Genomic DNA, 19,431 nt, shown 5'->3' with positions numbered 1-19,431 from the left:
AACTAAACTGACCTCCATCAGGTTGCAAACTGAATATAATTTTTTTCTGCATCTACCTCTGAAAAAATATTTGGGCTTCTATCTGTGTGTGGGACTTGTTCTATTAGTCCATCTATACTGATCTCCATCAGGTTGCAAATTAAAAATAATTTTTATCTGCATCTAGCTCTGAAAAAATATTTGGCCTTCTAGCAGTGTGTGGGACTTGTTCTATTAATCCAGCTATACTGACCTCCATCAGGTTTCAAATTGAATATAATTTTTTTCTGCATCTAGCTCTGAAAAAATATTTGGCCTTCTAGCAGTGTGTGGGACTTGTTCTATTAGTCCATCTATACTGACCTCCATCAGGTTGCAAATTCAAAATAATTTTTTGTCTGCATCTAGCTCTGAAAAAATATTTGGCCTTCTAGCAGTGTGTGGGACTTGCTCTATTAGTCCATCTATAGTGACCTCCATCAGGTTGCAAATTAAAAATAATTTTTATCTGCGTCTAGTTCTGAAAAAATATTTGGCATTCTAGCAGTGTGTGGGACTTGTTCTATTAGTCGATCTATACTGACCTCCATCAGGTTGCAAACTGAATATAATTTTTTTCTGCATCTACCTCTGAAAAAATATTTGGGCTTCTAGCTGTGTGTGGGACTTGTTCTATTAGTCCATCTATACTGACCTCCATCAGGTTGCAAATTGAATATAATATTTTTCTGCATCTACCTCTGAAAAAATATTTGGCCTTCTAGCAGTGTGTGGGACTCATTGTATTAGGTCATCTATACCAAGCTCCACCAGCTTTTAAATTAATAATAATTTTTAGCTGCATCTAGCCCTGAAAATAATTTTTCTTCCCAATAGTGGTAGCAATAGAAATATGGGGCGCGCTCATGGCTTACAAAAATATACGCTTCATAACAAAAAACACCAGCCTAGCGCACTGCATTAATAAGATGGCATCATCGTCTCTCCCAGTGCTAGGCCTACTACACAGGCTAGCATTCCTGTGCCTAAAACACAATGTATGGGTCCGCGCTAGCCACTATGCTGAGGGGTCTAAAGCTGCTGCTAACGCTTTATAACAATTCAATTGGCAGATTTTCACAGAGCTCTTCCACAACGCCCACCCATCGGGCAACAGTTGCCCACCTTCCCTATGGCATCTAGTGGCGAATAGTTGATGCCATTAATCAGAGCGTCAGTTGCCCCGTCGACGTGGCAAGCATACGGTAAGGCATGGGAAGAGTGGACATGACTAGTAGCAGGCAGACGGGTTGACCAATGTGAACAAGCCAGATCACAAGTCACCATAGAATTTCTCCACCAGCTAATGATGAGGGGCATATCTGGGGCGTCAGCGCAGCTGTGTCTGACCGGAGTAGCATTTCACTTCCAACTACTGAATTGGGGAGATGTGACCAAGATTCATCCTCAGACAATCCATAAAATGGTGGAAAAGGGGTCAGCCAAGTCAGGAGTGTAGACGTCCCGTCCCGTGTCACTAAAACTGATTTCTCACATCATATCCCTAACACCATTAACATGACACTCACAATTTGAAGCAACACTACTGCCTACTGCATTTGTGATCGCCTTCTTCAGGGTGCTATGCATAAGCGAATTAGTCCCTCAATCCAAAATTACCACCAGTGGAGGCTTATTACACCAGGACGTAGTCATAGCCAATAATGCAATACGTCTACGCATACACAAATCGAAAACGGTTCCAGCGGGCAGGGGCACTTGGGTACTTCTACAACCCACAAACGGTACACTGAGTCGGGTAACAATAGTAAAAACATATATAACCATCAGATCACAAAGTAATTTCTTCCTATCACACATTGATGGAACGCCATTATCAAGATACCAGTTCCAAGCTATATTTAATAAATGCATAACATCGGCAGGGAACCACCCCAAAGATTACGGGACACACTCATTCCGCATAGGCACGGCCACGGAAGCAGCAAGAGCAGGACTGTCAGAAACGGAAGTTCAGAGGATAGGGAGATGGCGATCCACGTGCTTGGCAAGATACATAAGACCGGACTTGTTATCCTAACGTGGTTTGTTTCTTTTACAGGTGATGCTAAGCCAACAGTGTGGGTGATAGGCCACTCGTATATATATTGGGCAGAAAAAAGGGCGAAAGTCCGCCCAGGCGGGAGGAAATTAGAGTTTCTTAACACATATTTCAACTGGAGAGGTATTAGAGGCCTGCTGTGGCCATAGGTACTAATGGAGGTAATCAAGGTAGGGAGAGAGGCAAGATGTCCGGTCATCTTAGTTATACAGGCCGGGGGAAACAACCTAGGTCATCACAAGAGCGCATAACTAATGGCAATAATGAAACTAGACACTGAGCACTTCAGAGAATTTTTCACAAAACTAGCTATAGTATGGTCAGAGATTGTGCCGATAGCGGTATGGCAAGGTGCACGAGACATCAAGGCCATCGAACGGACAAGGCGGGTAATAAATATTCGGATGGCAAAATTTAGGAGAGACAGAGGCGGTGTAGTGGTACGACACCGACAACTGGAAGGAGATAAAGCAGGCCTCATACGGCCCGACGGTGTTCACTTAATGGATATTGGACTGGACATATTCCTGTCAGGACTCCAGGACGGAGAGGAACAAACGTTAAGAGTGATGGGTTGGGGTCAGAGTCCTGCATACGAGTACGCAGGATCCTCCATGGCCTGGAAATAGAAAGGACATGTTGGACAGTTACACTTGTTGACCAAGTTGCCGGAGTGGAGACCCAGGGCATGCTGCAACAAGCTGAATTATTTTAGAAATAAAATGCCTTTCTAATGGAATGAGTATAAAGAGTTAATAAAGCTGTGACCGATCCTCACCCATCCAATTGTAAGAGTTACATTATTGTATTGTCAAGGAAAGGGGGGCGGTAGGGGGGCTGAGCGTCTGGGTTTGGTTGGGGGTCCCCACAGTCTGCCTAGGCTAGATGCATTTAAAAATTCTTATTAGATACACAGGCGGTGCAGCTTCCTTCGCAGCTGGGCTACTACGCCCAAAGTATTGCCTAGGCTAGATGCAGTTAAAAATTCTACGCTGACTAGCAGACACTGAAGATTTGGAGCAGACCTCTGAGTAAACAGCTCTTCAGACTCAACCATCTGTGTTACCCCAAGCCATAGTGTATGTAGTTTCTTACAGTTAAAGGGGGGGGGGGGGCGACCCAACCCACCTGGAATTGACGATGCCAACTTCACGTAAGACACAGCAAGGGGACTCCAAAAAGAGTCTCCATTTTTTCCCAAAATTGTGGCACAGACACCACTTAACCCTAGAACGCATACCTGGGGCCTCGCAGTCCCGCCCTGTTAATTGTTTTCTATTTTCTGCAAGATTACTTTAGTTAGAATTTTGAAACTCTAGGTATTCTTCATGCATATAGTTGTTTGTCATTTGAGTTTGAGTTATTCCATGTTATTTGCACACGGGCCTAAAAGGCCCCAGGTATATGAAAGTGTAGATTTTTATGGTCATGCGTTCTAGGGTTAAGTGGCATCAATTGCCCCACAGTTGCTTAAAACTGTTGGTGGGTGATATTACCAAATCCTCAAGCTTTTAGTCTCCCAAGGATAACACAGGGTTAGAAAAGTCCTTGCGAATCCATGATTTGTTCATCTTTATGAACGTGAGTCTGTCTACATTCTCAGTGGACAGCAGCGTGCGTTTATCTGTCAGCACACCATCAGCAGCGCTGAACACACGTTCAGAGAGAACACTGGCTGCAGAGCATGACAAGATCTCCAAGGTGTGAGTGGCGAGCTTCGGCCATTTTTCCAGATTGGAATACCAAAATGAGCAAGGGTCCAGTGACACAGTCTTGGCTTCGATGTTCACTTGGAGATACTCCTGCACCATCCTCTCTAGGCATTGACTATGTGTCAGACTTCTTGTCTCCTGTGGCCTTGCAAAGGATGGTCTAAAAAAGTGGTGAAACGATTCCACAAAATTGCTGTTACAAGCAGATACTGTGTTACTGTTACGGTTTGAGTGATGAAGACTCGACAGTCCCACGGTTTGCAAGCTAGAACTGTGAGATTCACTTCGTGCACCACTGGTGTTTTGTGGAAAAGCACATGTAAGATTCTGCAACAGCGTCTGCAGATACTCCTGCATGTGTCAATCCCTTTTTATGTCAGGAATTATTTTGGCAAATTTACTTTTGTACCGGGGATCTAAGAGTGTGGCAACCCACTAGTCAGGATTACTTCGAATTCTGCAATCTGAGTGTCATGTTGCAGGTAGTGCAGCAAGAAGGCACTCATGTGTCTTGCGCATCCAGGAGGACCAAGTCCTTGTTGTGTTGGTAGCGAGGTAAGAATCATGCTTCCATCCTCTGCCCTCTCCCCCCAATCTCGCACAACAGAAATGTGATCAAGGTCTCCCTCATCTGATGAGTGTTCCATGCCCATCGCCAGTTCATCCTCCACTTCTTCCTTGGCTCCTGCACCTTCCTCAACAGTTTGGCTGCTACCATGCGCCCTGGTTAATCCCTCTCCCCCACCCTCCCATGCCTACCGCCTTGGTGCTGCCAACCGTCTGGACCTTGGAGATGTTATCCCTTCCGCATACGACTCCTTCTCTACTTCCTCCACCTCCTCTTGTCCCACAACCTGACTCTGAATTCTGTTTAATGTGTGCTCCAGCATGTAAATCACCGGAATAGTCATGCTGATAATGGCATCGTCATCAGCAAAAAACATCTTCGTCGCCATTTCAAAACTGTGCAGAAGGGTGTGTGGCGCCCCTGAGGGTTCAGTCGCCACAGAGTTACTGCATCTCACCCTGAGGTGTGGTATCTCACCCTCAGGTAAGGAAGGCGTATGGCTCGGGACTCTAACACCTGCATCCAACACATACCCGCAGTGGGGGTATGGCGAGATTGCTCCTAAGGAAGAGCACAGTCCCAGGTCTCTAGCTGGCGGGAGAGTCCTATGTAGTGGGTGCTTAGGGGAGCAGCTTAGGGGAGCACATGACAGGGAGAGTATAAATAGGAAGCCATCTTAGAAAGAGCAAGCCAGTCAGAGGAGGAAAAGTGACAGGAGCAGAGGCTCGGCATGAGCTCTGCTCCGGAGGCGGGCCTAGCCTGTGAGGCCCAGGACTGAAGGAGAGAAGAGAGGAGTGGGAGCAGGAAGGCTCCAGGAACCGAAGGGACCCTATGGCTACTGGCCGTGCAGAAGGCCACCTGTACTCCCGCTGCTACCAGGAGGTAGAGGGGTCAGGCCAGATAATGAAGTGGTCCCTCAACTAGAGGAGAAACAGCAAGGCTCAACTAGAAACCGGAGGCTGCAGCATTTCATGTACTGCAGGCAAAAGTCCACACCAGTCTCACTAAGAAGGTAGCCACATAGGACCCAGGGGATGGAACACAAATCGCCCGCCAAGGCCCGAGGATACCGGATAGAAGTGTCACTTGGAGTGAGGTGCAGGGAGAAGGCCAGAGAAAGGACACACAGAAGGGGGTCCTGCTAAGTACTCCGGAGCTATCTGGGGGTGGACTGAGCCCCTCACTGAGTACGCACAGCACGACGGGTGAGATTGCTCTGGTACCTGTAATCTGGACTGCAACAACTGTGAGTAAAGATCTTGGGACTGCATCACACGGACTCTGTGTTCATTACTGACTCCCTGCACTACAACCACCATCATCCACCCACACTGCCCTGAAGCTACACTCTTCCTGTGGTGAGTAATAATACCATTGCTGCAAAACCACCAGCTTCAGAGGACTGTTCCGCAGCGGCCGCCCCTTTGGCCACACTCCACTGGTGGCATAGTCGGACATTATAAAATCCATATATACAAATTACCGTTGGATTGACCGCCCTGGGTCACGGACCGGGTCACCGCCACAGTGACTACAACCCCCAGCGTCTACCGGCCCGGCTCAGGGTACCCCATGGCCCAGGGGGCGTGCCAACTTCATAGGTCCCTGATCTGAGACCACTCCTGCAGCGTGATTTGCCCCACCTCTGGATCTCGTTGGCCCAGGCTATACGTCAGAACGTATTGCACCAGGGCTTGTCGGTACTGCCACAGTCGCTGCAACATGTGCAGAGTTGAATTCCACTGTGTCGGCACATCGCATTTCAGCCGGTGAACTGGCAGGCCCAACGACTTCTGTAGAGATGTAAATCGTTGAGCTGCGGGAAGTGAGCACACAGCGACCGTGCCCTCTGCAGAAGGCCATCTAGTCCGGGATAGTGGGCTAAAAATTTATGGACAACCAGGTTCAACACGTGAGCCATACAAGGCACGTGTGTGACATTGCCCCGGCGAAGGGCCGCACCCAGGTTTGCAGCATTGTCGCACACGGCCTTCCCTGGTTGCAGGTCCAGTGGAGACAACCATTCATGAAACTGGGTCTCCAGAGCTGACCACAAGTCCTCAGCTGTGTGACTCACATTTCCCAGACATTTCAAAGTAAACACTGATGCCTTTGAGCTCTGCTGCCAGCATAGTAAGGAGGTGTGCAGGATTCCTTCTGCGCAGTGAGAACGCAGGTGGCATTACCAGACAGGCTTTGGGTGCAGGTGGAGGACCGAGGGGAGGTTGAGGAGGCATAAGCAGTGGAGGAACTTCGAGATAAAGAGGATTGACGCAAAACTCGTGGGGACGGTAAGACTTGGACAGCAGCCCCTTGTCCCGCTGTCACAAGAGTTACCCAGTGCCCAGTCAGCGACATGTAACGTCCCTGTCCATGCCTACTCGTCCAAGTGTCTGTGGTGAAATGCACCCTGTCACACACAGAGTTTCTCAAAGAAGCAGTGATGTTGTGTGCGACATGCTGGTGGAGTGCAGGCACACCTTTCTTTGAGAAGTAGTGCCGACTGGGCATATGGTACTGGGGCACTGCGACGGACATAAGGTCTCGAAAATCCACTGTGTCCTCCAGGCGGAAAGGCAGCATTTCTGTAGCCAACAGCTTGCAGATGGTGAAATTCAACCTCTTAGCTTTCTCATGGCTAGGAGGAAATGGTCTTTTACTTTTCCACATCTGAGGGACCGAGGGCTGGCTGTTGTGCTTTGACGGGGTTGAGTAGGGTGTCCCCGGCAAACTGCCGGTCTGTGAGGAAGATGCAGGCGGACATGTTAGGTTGCCTTGATCCAAAGGTGGTGCTCTCGATGTCTGAGAGCTCTCAACACCAGCAGGTGTTTCCACTTCCCAATAAACTGACGACCTGCCAATCACACTGGCTGTTGCAGGTAAAGAGGTGGCAGGTCTGCGTCCAAAAACATGTGTGACTGCTGTCCCCCCAGTCACAGAGGATGTAGAGGCCGCGGATGCACAAGATGGGGCAGACGGTGGTTGGCCCAGCCTGCTAGGCCGAATTGTAGCACAGTGAGCTTCCCACTGCAACTTATGCTTCATATCCATGTGACGGTACATGCATGAAGTACTCAAACTATGGATTTTTTTTCCTCTACTTAGCTTTGGGTGACAAATATTACAGATAACACGAGTTGGGTCATCCTTATCGATCTGAATAAATGCCCAGGCTATGCAAGGCTTAGAGCCCATGCGACCTGAAGAGCCACTATGACTTGTGGTCAGAGGCAGAGTTGTGGTTGAGGATGCAGTTGTTGACGTGCTTCCAGTACTCCGTCTCTGTCCAGGAAGGCGCAACCTAACCTCGTCGTCAATAGCATCTGTGACGCCCCGCTGCGCTTGGTATCACAGATCCTAGAAGAGTGTATTGATGGAGTCCTCCACAAGAGGCCCCCATAAACATTCACACATCTCCACCTTCCACCTCAGACCAGCAGAGGGAGCCCGTTAGGGATATAAATAGGGAAGGTGGAGCTAGGCAGTTCAGTTCCTCTGAAGAGTTCCTGCAGTAGAGAAGCCTAAGAGAGGTCAGTCTGCAGTGGAGCTCAGTCTAGTCTAGAGAACTCAGTTAATAGTTCAGCAGTGGAGCACAAGGCTCCTGCTAGATAGATTCAGGGAGCCCAGATAGAGCTTAAGGTGTGCCGGCGCCATAAGATCGGTGAAGCGCGGCAAGCTGCCGCTAGTGTGTATAGCCTAGTGAGGGCCTGAGTAGGCCGAAGACGAGTGGCGAGTTATTACATAAGGGGCAGAGGAGCTTAACCAGCTCACCCCGAAGAATTTACCGGACACCGGATCTGAGCTTACCGGGATCTCTATGACCCAGTAAGGCATAACCGGAATCCCTGGAGAACTACAAGTCCCAGGATCGCTAAGGTGCTGATACGTAACAGAGCCAGGAGACGCTTAGGCCCCGCATACAGGGAGCGTGAATTCCAAGAGAAGGCCCTACCACAAGGTCAGCCAGCGCAGGACAGAGACAAAGTTAGGCCTAGCTCCAGGCAGGTCAGAAACTTACTATGCAGAGGCAAGAAACAGGAGGCCCTACACCCGCTCATTGGGGAGGATCCTCATATGCACCCTTCACCCTACAGTGCTCCGGGATGTGCCTGAATTTCCTCCAGTAAAAGGTACTGAAGTGACTACCGTGTCCGTTCCCGTTCTTGCTCTGACCCGGCTGGGTCTCGCCTGTCCTGCATTCCCCCTGCATACGCTGCCCTGAGACCTAGCTCCACCTATGGGGGCTATACCATCGAGCTGCCTTATCACGGGCCTCAGTGGACTGCTGCAGCGCTGGTGCTTCTCACCAGATACCACAGGTGGCGTTACGAACTCTTATATAATAAACAATTATCCCCCCTTTTAAAGAGTGACCCCAGGGTACGGGCCAGGGAGCCGACCACCACGACATCCCCAAGGCCAGGCAAAGGCCCGGGTGAACTCATCGACTGGCTGACTGTGGATTGACAGTAAGTGCGATCTCCAACCGTGTCATCATCACCCTTTGTGTTATCACACCGGTCGTCCTCAAAGCCAACCTCTTCCTGCCCTGACCGAAAAGTCAAGTTGTCGCTCCAATCAGGTATTTGAGTCTCATCATCGTCTTCATCATTGTCTCCACCAACAGGACTTACAGTTTGGGAACGAGGGTCTACGTTATGCTCAGAACCTTCTTCATCTGGTCCTGGATCCGACTTATAAAGTTTCTGGGCATCAGTGCAGATCATTTCCTCATCTGGATTAACAGAAGCTCTGGATCAGACCTTCAATTTCCCAGGCTATAGTATGAGTAAACAGCTCTGCAGACTCAACCATCTGTGTTACCCCATACTCACACGGGCAGCTGGAGACTTGGGAGCTGTGAGGAAGCAAGTGCGATTGGGGTGACACCTCTGAGGACTGGAGTATTTGTGATGTTGAAATTGAGGTGGAGGAGAGCCCACTTGAAGGAGCACTTGATATCCGTTGAAGCACCTGCTGTCTTTGTGACTCATCTGGAATTTGTAGCGATGGGCGTGTCCGTATCAAAGGGATCGTATCACATTGTCCACGAAAAGAAGTCGACATGTTAGTTTGGCTGGAAGATGGTCTTTCTTCTGCAGACGTTACTCCCCCCCCCCCACCGCGGGGGGACTCGACCCACCAGCGGACAGGCACCAGTATTGGGAGAGGGGGGCTGGCTGTCAGGTTCCACCGCGGCTCTGGCACAAACCCGGCGACACAGAGGTGGCACGGGCAGGAACGGACTGGCCGTGTCGGCTTCTCACTTTTTGGATTTTAAAAGGGCATGACATGCCTATATCTTTGTCTCTCCCTCCTTTTACTCCTCCACCTCTTTTCTTTTCGCATGACTATATGTACTTGTCACTTTTCCATGTGTTAGTTATGTCTTCTGAGCAGTTTGTCAGCTTTTGGACACCTTTGAAGGTGTTTTCTATGTGTTTCTATGTGTTTTTGTTTGCCTGCCATTGGTTTTAACGGTGTTCGAAGGTGTTCGACGAACAGTTCGACGAACAGTTCGGCGAACACAAGGGTGTTCGACGAACCGAACCGAACTCGAACACTACGGGTGTGGCTCAACACTAGTCAAGAGGTGCAGAAGTCTCATTGACAGTTGCAGGATTCGTTTGATTGCAGTGATTGCCTTAAAAGGTTGTTCAACAAAATATTAAGTTAAGAGTTCCATCATTTTTGTCCAGGTCTATTTCATGAGTTTAATTTTTAAAAACATTCTGTGGAAGCAGGGTTGAAAAGCAATGTCTGACTTTCATTTGTTCATTTTCATAGATTTTTATTTTATTATTACTTTTGTCAGATTCAAGTTTTTTCTGTGACCTTTGTGGGTTTTTCTTTCATTAAACGAGGGGTACTAACAATTTTGACCATGTGTATATATATATATATATATATATATATATATATATATATATATATATATATATACAATTATATTGCATTATATTACATACACATTTTCGGTTTGACGTTGTGTTAATGACGTTACGTTATACATTTTAGGTGACGCAATATGAAGAGCTATGGGATCCGGCTTGCCCGAGATATAAGGATAAATGAGGCTGGATCAGTGCTGGACTGCTGAATTTAAAGCACTGTATCCAAAATTCAAGGAAGCTGCTAAAGCCGTGCAGGAACAAATTGGTAAATTTTGTTATTTTTTTATTTAAATATTTTTTATTCAACATCAGTTGCAGGTCGGTTGCGCTCAATTCCACGGGACAGGCAGTCCATTTTCATGGTGGCGACCACCTCTTTGCTTATGGCTCTGGAGAGCCTATTGCCTGTGGCCTCTGGGCCGACCATAATAAATGGTTTATTCCATTTACTACAACCAACTATCCCACCACATTCAGCTGTAGTACCTCAGCGACAGATTCAAGCAACAGCCTATCGGGCAGAAGGTGGGGAGTCGTCTGCCTTCTATGGTAACCCACCACCCCCTGGATCAGCTGGCCAGCATGCTGACCCCTCCCATAACGTGAGCTACATACAGGAGCTTTTCCCCAGTTATGGCTATGAACCCAATTACCATCAATTCCATTAACATGCTAATCCACCTGTCACCAGTTTTGGACCATAAAAAGTACAGCCACCACCGGTAGGTCCTTATATCCACCATTTTGGAATGATGTTAACACTGTAGGGAAAAACACCTTTTTTTATAGTCAAGTACACCAGGCTCCAGGCAGATGTGTGTCACAGCTCTTGACTGGCGCCTCCTCTCTGCTTGTCATGTCCGTCCTCTTTCATGTGGATGACGCTTTTCTGTCTTGAGGGGGGTCAAAAATGTGCACCAGCTTTGAGTGCCATACAAGAAGTATCATCCACATGAAGAAGAACACCCACTGCGGGGCTGGTGGAGATGTCAGACCAAGACCGGCGACACTCAATCAAACTGGATTATGGCATAGGTGATTATAAAAAAAGATGTTTAGGTTTATATCCTATAAACAAAAAGTGCCTACATGTTCTGCCCGTACTTCATATGGACCAAAACTGGTGACAGGTTGCTAATGTGTTTTTTTCCTGTAAGGAAAAGTTTAATGTGTTTTTTATGACAGTGTTTGTCATTTGTATTTAACACTTCATTTTTAATAATGACAATGTTTGTCATTTGTTTATTATGTTTTATTTATTAATTTGAGTTAAAAGTTCACAATGACAATGTTTGTCATATATTACTGTTATTTGCTGTAAAATAAAATTATATTTAAAAATAATTTTTGCTTTTTCATACACAAATAAAAATGGTCTATACATGGCATGTATTCTCCAGCCCAATAGATATTTAGGTCCAAACTACAGCTATTTACTCTTGCATGTGTTTGGTTGGTGGTTTTAAAAAAAAAAGCAAAAAATTGAAAAAAAAACAGTTGGCCCCTAATCTGCTCTTACCTCAGCGCAGGTGAGGTGACTACCCCCTGCAGCGAGGAAGTAACTCTGCTAATGAATGTGTGGGGTCAACTCTAACCATGTGATTTTTATTTTTTTTGGTTATGTTTTTTTTTGGTAAGTGTCACACAATTTTGAATAAACGGCATGAGTATTACTCTCAACATTGTCCCTTGCTAGTGCTGCTCACAGTGTAATAGCGCACGCAAGGGACAATGGTGAGTGATTCCATCAGCACCCAGTACTTGGGAAGAGCGCTATTGAACTGCAGATTCCCAGGCACCGGTAAGTGTGAGTGGTGGTGCTCATGTATGCAAAACAGTTTCACACAAACACAGACATCTCAGGTATGTTTTTTTTTTCCAGACCTGATATGAGGACGTGTGAGGCATCTTTTACTGGGCCCTATGCCACACTGCAATGCCATCATTGTGACCACTACTGACTGAGCGTAATCAGAGGTAAGATTCACAATGTAAGTGTATGATAGCCATGTTCTACCCTTGTTGCGGCTGTCATAGACTTACATATAGTTGTGAGTTGTCGATTGACTATAAAACCAATGGAAAACGGCGATAATAAATGATGGAGACTTTATGTAAAATCAAAGAAATGTACATTTATTATTGAAAAAAATCAACTTTTTCAAAAAATATAAAAAAATATAAAGAATTTTCTTGTAAATCTTCTTTATTTCATTGGGAATCGGATCTTCTCTGCTGGGCAGGCTGACAGAAATCTGCAAATGAAAAAAAGAATAATACAAACGCCAAATAAAGGAATACAAGACAACATTATTACAATAGGCAACGGCACCACTATCAGTATTTGGTCAGTATTTTTTCTCACGACTAGGAGCCAAAACCAGGAGTGGGTGATAAAAGCAGAATAGGTGACTTGTTTCGATTATACCTTCTCTGATTGTTCCTCACCTGGTTTTGCCTTCCATTTGTGAGAAATAGTGACTGTATACTGACCAAATACTGATAGTGGAGACGTGGAATAAAAGCATCTGTAGGTGACAGTTATTTTTTTTTATTTTTTATTAAAGCTAACACATGGACTGACTTATAAAGACATCAGATGCTGGTAATGGCTGCAGTTAAATGCCACTGACAAACTGTGACAGCGGCATTTAATGTGGCGGCTGTAAGCGCATTCTTGTAGACAAGCATTGGTGCACCCATGACCCATGACCAATGCTTTGCCATAACAGTATTGGCATCACATGATGACCCCTGTAGCTGTCATGAACACCCTCCTGTGAACAGCGGACTGTGGCCGCTATTCAAAGGAAACGTTAAATTTTGTTGTTCAGTACAAAGCTTTTGCCACATTTTTAATACAATTGGATATCACTGCATTGACATACCTGATCAGCCAAAGGAAAAAAAATGTAGCGATAAAATATGTCTATAGAAATATTTGTATGCTTACTTAACGCAAGGTGATGAGCTACCTTTCCTCAGAAGAGATGGCTCTTCTCATTAAGGTGTCGCTGTAGTCCAGCTGGGATGATGGCAGATTGAGCAGCCGTTCAAACGCATGGATGGGAATGTGACAAAATTGAAGAAATTTCACCAGATATCTAGAAAAAAAAAATTACATTAGGTACACACGGATGACAATATACTTTTTCCCCATATGATTTTAACTTACCTCCTTTATCTTGATATAGTACACCCTCAGTTCTTTTGGTTTTCTTCTTCTATACCGCTCCTATGGAACAATAAATGGTTACTGCACACCACAACAAAAAATAAAATAAAATGTACATTGTACCTACATTTATCTTATCTACTCGCTGTGGCGATGCAGGATATTTAGCACACTAAAATCCATTGCAGGTTCATATACGGTCTGCGGAGACGCAGGGGCTGATCTTCATATGGCATTGCTTGACTTGCAAAAAGCAGAATGGAAAAGAGGGGTTGGACAAGGAAATAAAATCACAAAATGCTTTTTATTTTTTTTAACTATCTTTATTAGGTCCCAACCCTGTAACATTCCTGTGCAAAAACGCATGTAAAAATGCATGTAAAAATGCATCAAAAACGCGTCAAAACAGCTTATAAAAACGCCTGCATCTTTCCTGCCAAGGAGATGCAGAAACGCACAGAAAATTTCTGCTTCAAATACACATCATGGGCACATAGCCTTAGGGACAATGGTCTATATAGCAAGCTTTCAACACAGAGTCCAGAGATAGAGTAAGTTAGTATGACTAAATAGGATATAAAAAGGATGATAAAGGGGAGGAGAAGGAAATGTTTTTATACATGAGCCACGGAATGAGGGGACAAATAAAAAAAATTTAAACAACTAGTTGATGCAGCCAAATTGTAATTGATTGTTTAGGTCATATGGCCTACAACTCTTCATTCAGTAAATCCATCTGGCCTCTTTTTGTAAAATCATACAGTACCAATCTCCTCAATTATGTGGTGTAATTACCTCAATAACTGAAAAACTGACACTATCCAAGTTCCTCCCCATGTACCTCCCTTACATGGTTGGAGATGGGAGTATCTCGAGCATTAAAAGTATCTCATATATTTTCCCCCACCCTCCTCCACAGCTTACATCTTATTTTCCCCACATAGCGCATCAGGCATGTGCATTGACATAGGTACACTACCCCCATAGTTTTACAGAATTTCAGAGACTTAGTTACTAACTAAACAAATATTTTAGAAAACGTCATTTTTTAAAAGATATATTAAAAATACATGATAATTGGATAACACTAGTGATGATCGAGAACTAAAATTCTCGGGTACTCATTGCTTGGGTTGAGAAAATAGGAATGCTTGAGTGCTTGGTCCGAGTAACGAGCCCAATGTAAGTCTATGGGAAACTTGAGCATTTTTCTGGCGGCTCCCCCCGGCGGTCTGCAGAGGGCCTAAAAATTGCCCAAATCGAGGGGAACAGTGCTCAAATTTCATGAGAACAGCATGGGGAAGACCCCTGGAAACATTTCTGACTCCCAAGTCACTGCTGTCAACAACATTGTCAGAGGTATTACGCCACTTTTACAGACTCACAATAAAACATACAAAACCAAAACCAAAATGCATTTTCCTTGGAAATATGTTAAGGAACATCCTTTCCAGGGTAATGACTTGTATATAAGGCAAAATAAATAACCAAAAACAAAAATGCTCCTCCACACCTTGGGCTATGTTCACACGGAGCATTATTGATGCATTTTTGCACTTTTGCATTTCTTTCAACCAAGACAAATGCATTCACCGGGAAATTTCATTTTTACATTTTACAACCTTATCTGGTCATGTGGTGTGTGACATGGTAACAGCATCGGGAAGACTCCTGGAAGCAGCTCTGACTCCCATGGCACTGCCTAAAACTGTGGTCATCTCATCAGATGTGATCCTATATTACTGCGGTAATAATACAGACATTTTTGCCAATGTGACAAATCTTAAACTCCATTTTAAAATGGGCAAGGTGTGTGTCAAGGGATGAGGAAGTTATGGTGATGGTGATAGTGCACGCAGAGGCCGTGGACAAGATTAAACTGTGCCTGCTGAGGGAGCAAAACAAACACCCACGTTATGTCGAGCTAGCTTCCTGTCCCAATTCCTAGGGGGCCGCGGAACACCACTATTGAAGCCAGAGCAGTGGGAAAAGGTTGTTGGTTGGATAGCAGATAATGCTTCCAGTCACTTTGCCACCACCACCACCCTGTGTTCCACATGGTCCAGTCTCAGTAGATGAGAGTCTGGATCACATTATTATTATTACTTTATCACCATTTATTCCATGGCATACATCGCAAAAACAATTACAATCATAGAATCATAGAATCATAGAATGGTTGAGTTGGAAGGGACCTCCTGGGTCATCTGGTCCAACCCCCTGCTCAAAGCAGGATTCACTAAATCATCTCAGACGGATATCTGTCTAGCCTCTGCTTGAAGACGTCCATTAAAGGGGAACTCACCACCTCTCATGGCAGCCTGTTCCACTGATTGATCACCCTAACTGTCAAACATTTTTTTCTAATATCTAATCTGTGTCTCCACCCATTCAGTTTCATCCCATTGCTTCTAGTCTTTCCTTGTGAAAATGAGAATAAAGATGATCCTTCTACAATGTGACAGCCCTTGAGATATTTGTAGACAGCTATTAAGTCTCCTCTCAGTCTTCTTTCTTGCAAGCTAAACATTCCCAAATCCTGTAACCGTTCCTCATTGGACATGGTTTGCAGACCGGTGACCATTCTGGTCGCTCTTCTCTGAACTTGCTCCAGTTTGTCGATGTCTTTTTTAAAATGTGGTGCCCAAAACTGGATGCAGTATTCCAGATGAGGTCTGACCAAAGAGGAGTAAAGTCCGATAATGACATCACGTGATGTCATAGAGTGTCCGGGAACCTTCCCACACACTTTTCTTAGCCAGGACTGCTTCTCGGCAGGGTTGGACGGTCCCACCAGAGAATCCTCTGGTGTGCCTTGGCTTCTACCTCAGGAGAGTTTATGATAGCGCTAACTTTGCAGCTGCTATGGGGCTCTTGAGCGGGTGAGAAAGGTTAGCCCTCAGAATCAAATCCTCTGGTGAGCACAATGTTTTTCAATCTGAAACAGCTTCTCAGTGGGAGTTGCATTTCACCACAGCCATAATCTTTAGCTCGGTGAAAGGGCTGGCATAGAGGGAAACCGTATCTACCCCGGCTGTTATTTCTCCGTCACCAGGTTCCACCCATTGTCACACACGACCATGCCTGGCTGTATGTTCAGTGGTGAGAGCCACAGATCAGGCTGCTGTGTTACAGCTTTCAACAACTCTGCAGCGCTGGGCGTTTTGTCAATTAAGCATTAAGCATGTTATCTTCAGCACAGCCTGTTGCCGCTTGACCAAGGCAGTGCTGCAGTGTTGTCAGCTTGTGACTGATGTGGTCATTTCGGAGATGGAGGAGGAGGTGCATGAGCTGAACAATGTGATTACATTGAGGTTAAATTGGTGACGCTGTTTTATATGCTAAAGAAATATCCTATTGTTTTGTTTCTTTTACGTTATTTTTTAAGAGAAATGCATTCACCGGGAAATGTCATTTTATCATTTTACAAACTTATCTGGCAATGTGGTGTGTGACACATCATCATACACATCCTTTTTCATTTGTGATCGATGGACTCTGAAAGTCATAAAGCCTATTTTTACAGGGACATCAGACGGCCCTTACTATTCTTAAAAGGCCAGCAGTCGGCCCTAGCTATTGTTAGAGAGCCATCAGCCGGCTATGCTTTGTTGTTCCCATTATAAACAAGTGGATCTCCTATACTGTTATTGCGTATCCAGTGACTGCAAGGGCTGCCAAAAATTTGGATGCAACCCAATACCCCTTTTAAGAGACATAGAGGTGGGTCTCAGTAAAAAAAATGTTCCCATTATAAAGTAGCGGGTCTTCTATAGTGGTAATGCCCATGCTGTGACTGCAAGGGCTGCCAAAATTTGGGAAAAAACCCTCTAAGAATTTAAAGACACATAAAGCAGGGCCACGGTAACAAGGTTCCCATTAGAAAGGAGAGGGTCTGCTATACAGTTATAGGGTATGCAGTGAGTCCAACGGCTGACCAATTTTTGGAAAAACCCCACTAAGAATTTAAAGACACATGGAGCAGGGCCACATTAACAAGGTACGACATGTTCCCATTAGAAAGGAGAGGGTCTGCTATACAGTTATAGGGTATGCAGTGAGTCCAACGGCTGACCAATTTTAGGAAAAACCCCACTAAGAATTTAAAGACACAAGGAGCAGGGCCACAGTAACAAGGTACGACATGTTCCCATTAGAAAGGAGAGGGTCTGCTATACAGTTATAGGGTATGCAGTGAGTCCAACGGCTGACCAATTTTAGGAAAAACCCCACTAAGAATTTAAAGACACACTGAGCAGGGCCACAGTAACAAAGTACATGTTCCCATTAGAAAGGAGAGGGTCTGCTATACAGTTATAGGGTATGCAGTGAGTCCAACAGCTGACCAATTTTAGGAAAAACCCCACTAAGAATTTAAAGACACACGGTGCAGGGCCACAGTAACAAGGTACGACTTGTTCCCATTAGAAAGGAGAGGGTCTGCTATACAGTTATAGGGTATGCAGTGAGTCCAACGGCTGACCAATTTTAGGAAAAACCCCACTAAGAATTTAAAGACACATGGAGCAGGGCCACCTTAACAAGGTACGACATGTTCCCATTAGAAAGGAGAGGGTCTGCTATACAGTTATAGGGTATGCAGTGAGTCCAACGTCTGACCAATATTAGGAAAAACACAACTAAGAATTTAAAGACACATAAAGCAGGGCCACGGTAACAAGGTTCCCATTAGAAAGGAGAGGGTCTGCTATACAGTTATAGGGTATGCAGTGAGTCCAACGGCTGACCAATTTTTGGAAAACCCCACTAAGAATTTAAAGACACATGGAGCAGGGCCACATTAACAAGGTACGACATGTTCCCATTAGAAAGGAGAGGGTCTGCTATACAGTTATAGGGTATGCAGTGAGTCCAACGGCTGACCAATTTTAGGAAAAACCCCACTAAGAATTTAAAGACACAAGGAGCAGGGCCACAGTAACAAGGTACGACATGTTCCCATTAGAAAGGAGAGGGTCTGCTATACAGTTATAGGGTATGCAGTGAGTCCAACGGCTGACCAATTTTAGGAAAAACCCCACTAAGAATTTAAAGACACACTGAGCAGGGCCACAGTAACAAAGTACATGTTCCCATTAGAAAGGAGAGGGTCTGCTATACAGTTATAGGGTATGCAGTGAGTCCAACAGCTGACCAATTTTAGGAAAAACCCCACTAAGAATTTAAAGACACACGGTGCAGGGCCACAGTAACAAGGTACGACTTGTTCCCATTAGAAAGGAGAGGGTCTGCTATACAGTTATAGGGTATGCAGTGAGTCCAACGGCTGACCAATTTTAGGAAAAACCCCACTAAGAATTTAAAGACACATGGAGCAGGGCCACCTTAACAAGGTACGACATGTTCCCATTAGAAAGGAGAGGGTCTGCTATACAGTTATAGGGTATGCAGTGAGTCCAACGTCTGACCAATATTAGGAAAAACACAACTAAGAATTTAAAGACACATGGAGCAGGGCCACAGTAACAAGGTACGACATGTTCCCATTAGAAAGGAGAGGGTCTGCTATACAGTTATAGGGTATGCAGTGAGTCCAACGGCTGACCAATTTTAGGAAAAACACCACTAAGAATTTAAAGACACATGTAGCAGGGCCACAGTAACAAGGTATGACATGTTCCCATTAGAAAGGAGAGGGTCTGCTATACAGTTATAGGGTATGCAGTGAGTACAACGGCTGAACAATTTTAGGAAAAACCCCACTAAGAATTTAAAGACTCACAGAGTAGGGCCACAGTAACTACAAATTCCCATGAGAAAGGAGAGAGTCTCCCATAGTGTTGGCCTATGCAGAGAATGCAAGGGCTGCCCAAAATTTGGAGGCATTTCAATGCCCCTTGGAAGAGACGTGGAGGAGGGCCTCATAAAAAAATGTTCCCATTAGAAAGGAGCGGGCCTCCTATACTTGTAATGTCCATGCATCATGGACCACGGTCACCCTGGTGATATGGTGGTGAAGGATGAGGAGAAGGAGGAGGACA

The sequence above is a fragment of the Phyllobates terribilis genome, unplaced genomic scaffold (assembly GCF_046119375.1).
Source record: "Phyllobates terribilis strain yellow unplaced genomic scaffold, ASM4611937v1 Scaffold_3__8_contigs__length_932513732, whole genome shotgun sequence".
NCBI lineage: Eukaryota > Metazoa > Chordata > Amphibia > Anura > Dendrobatidae > Phyllobates > Phyllobates terribilis.
Note: the sequence above shows the minus strand (reverse complement) of the source record.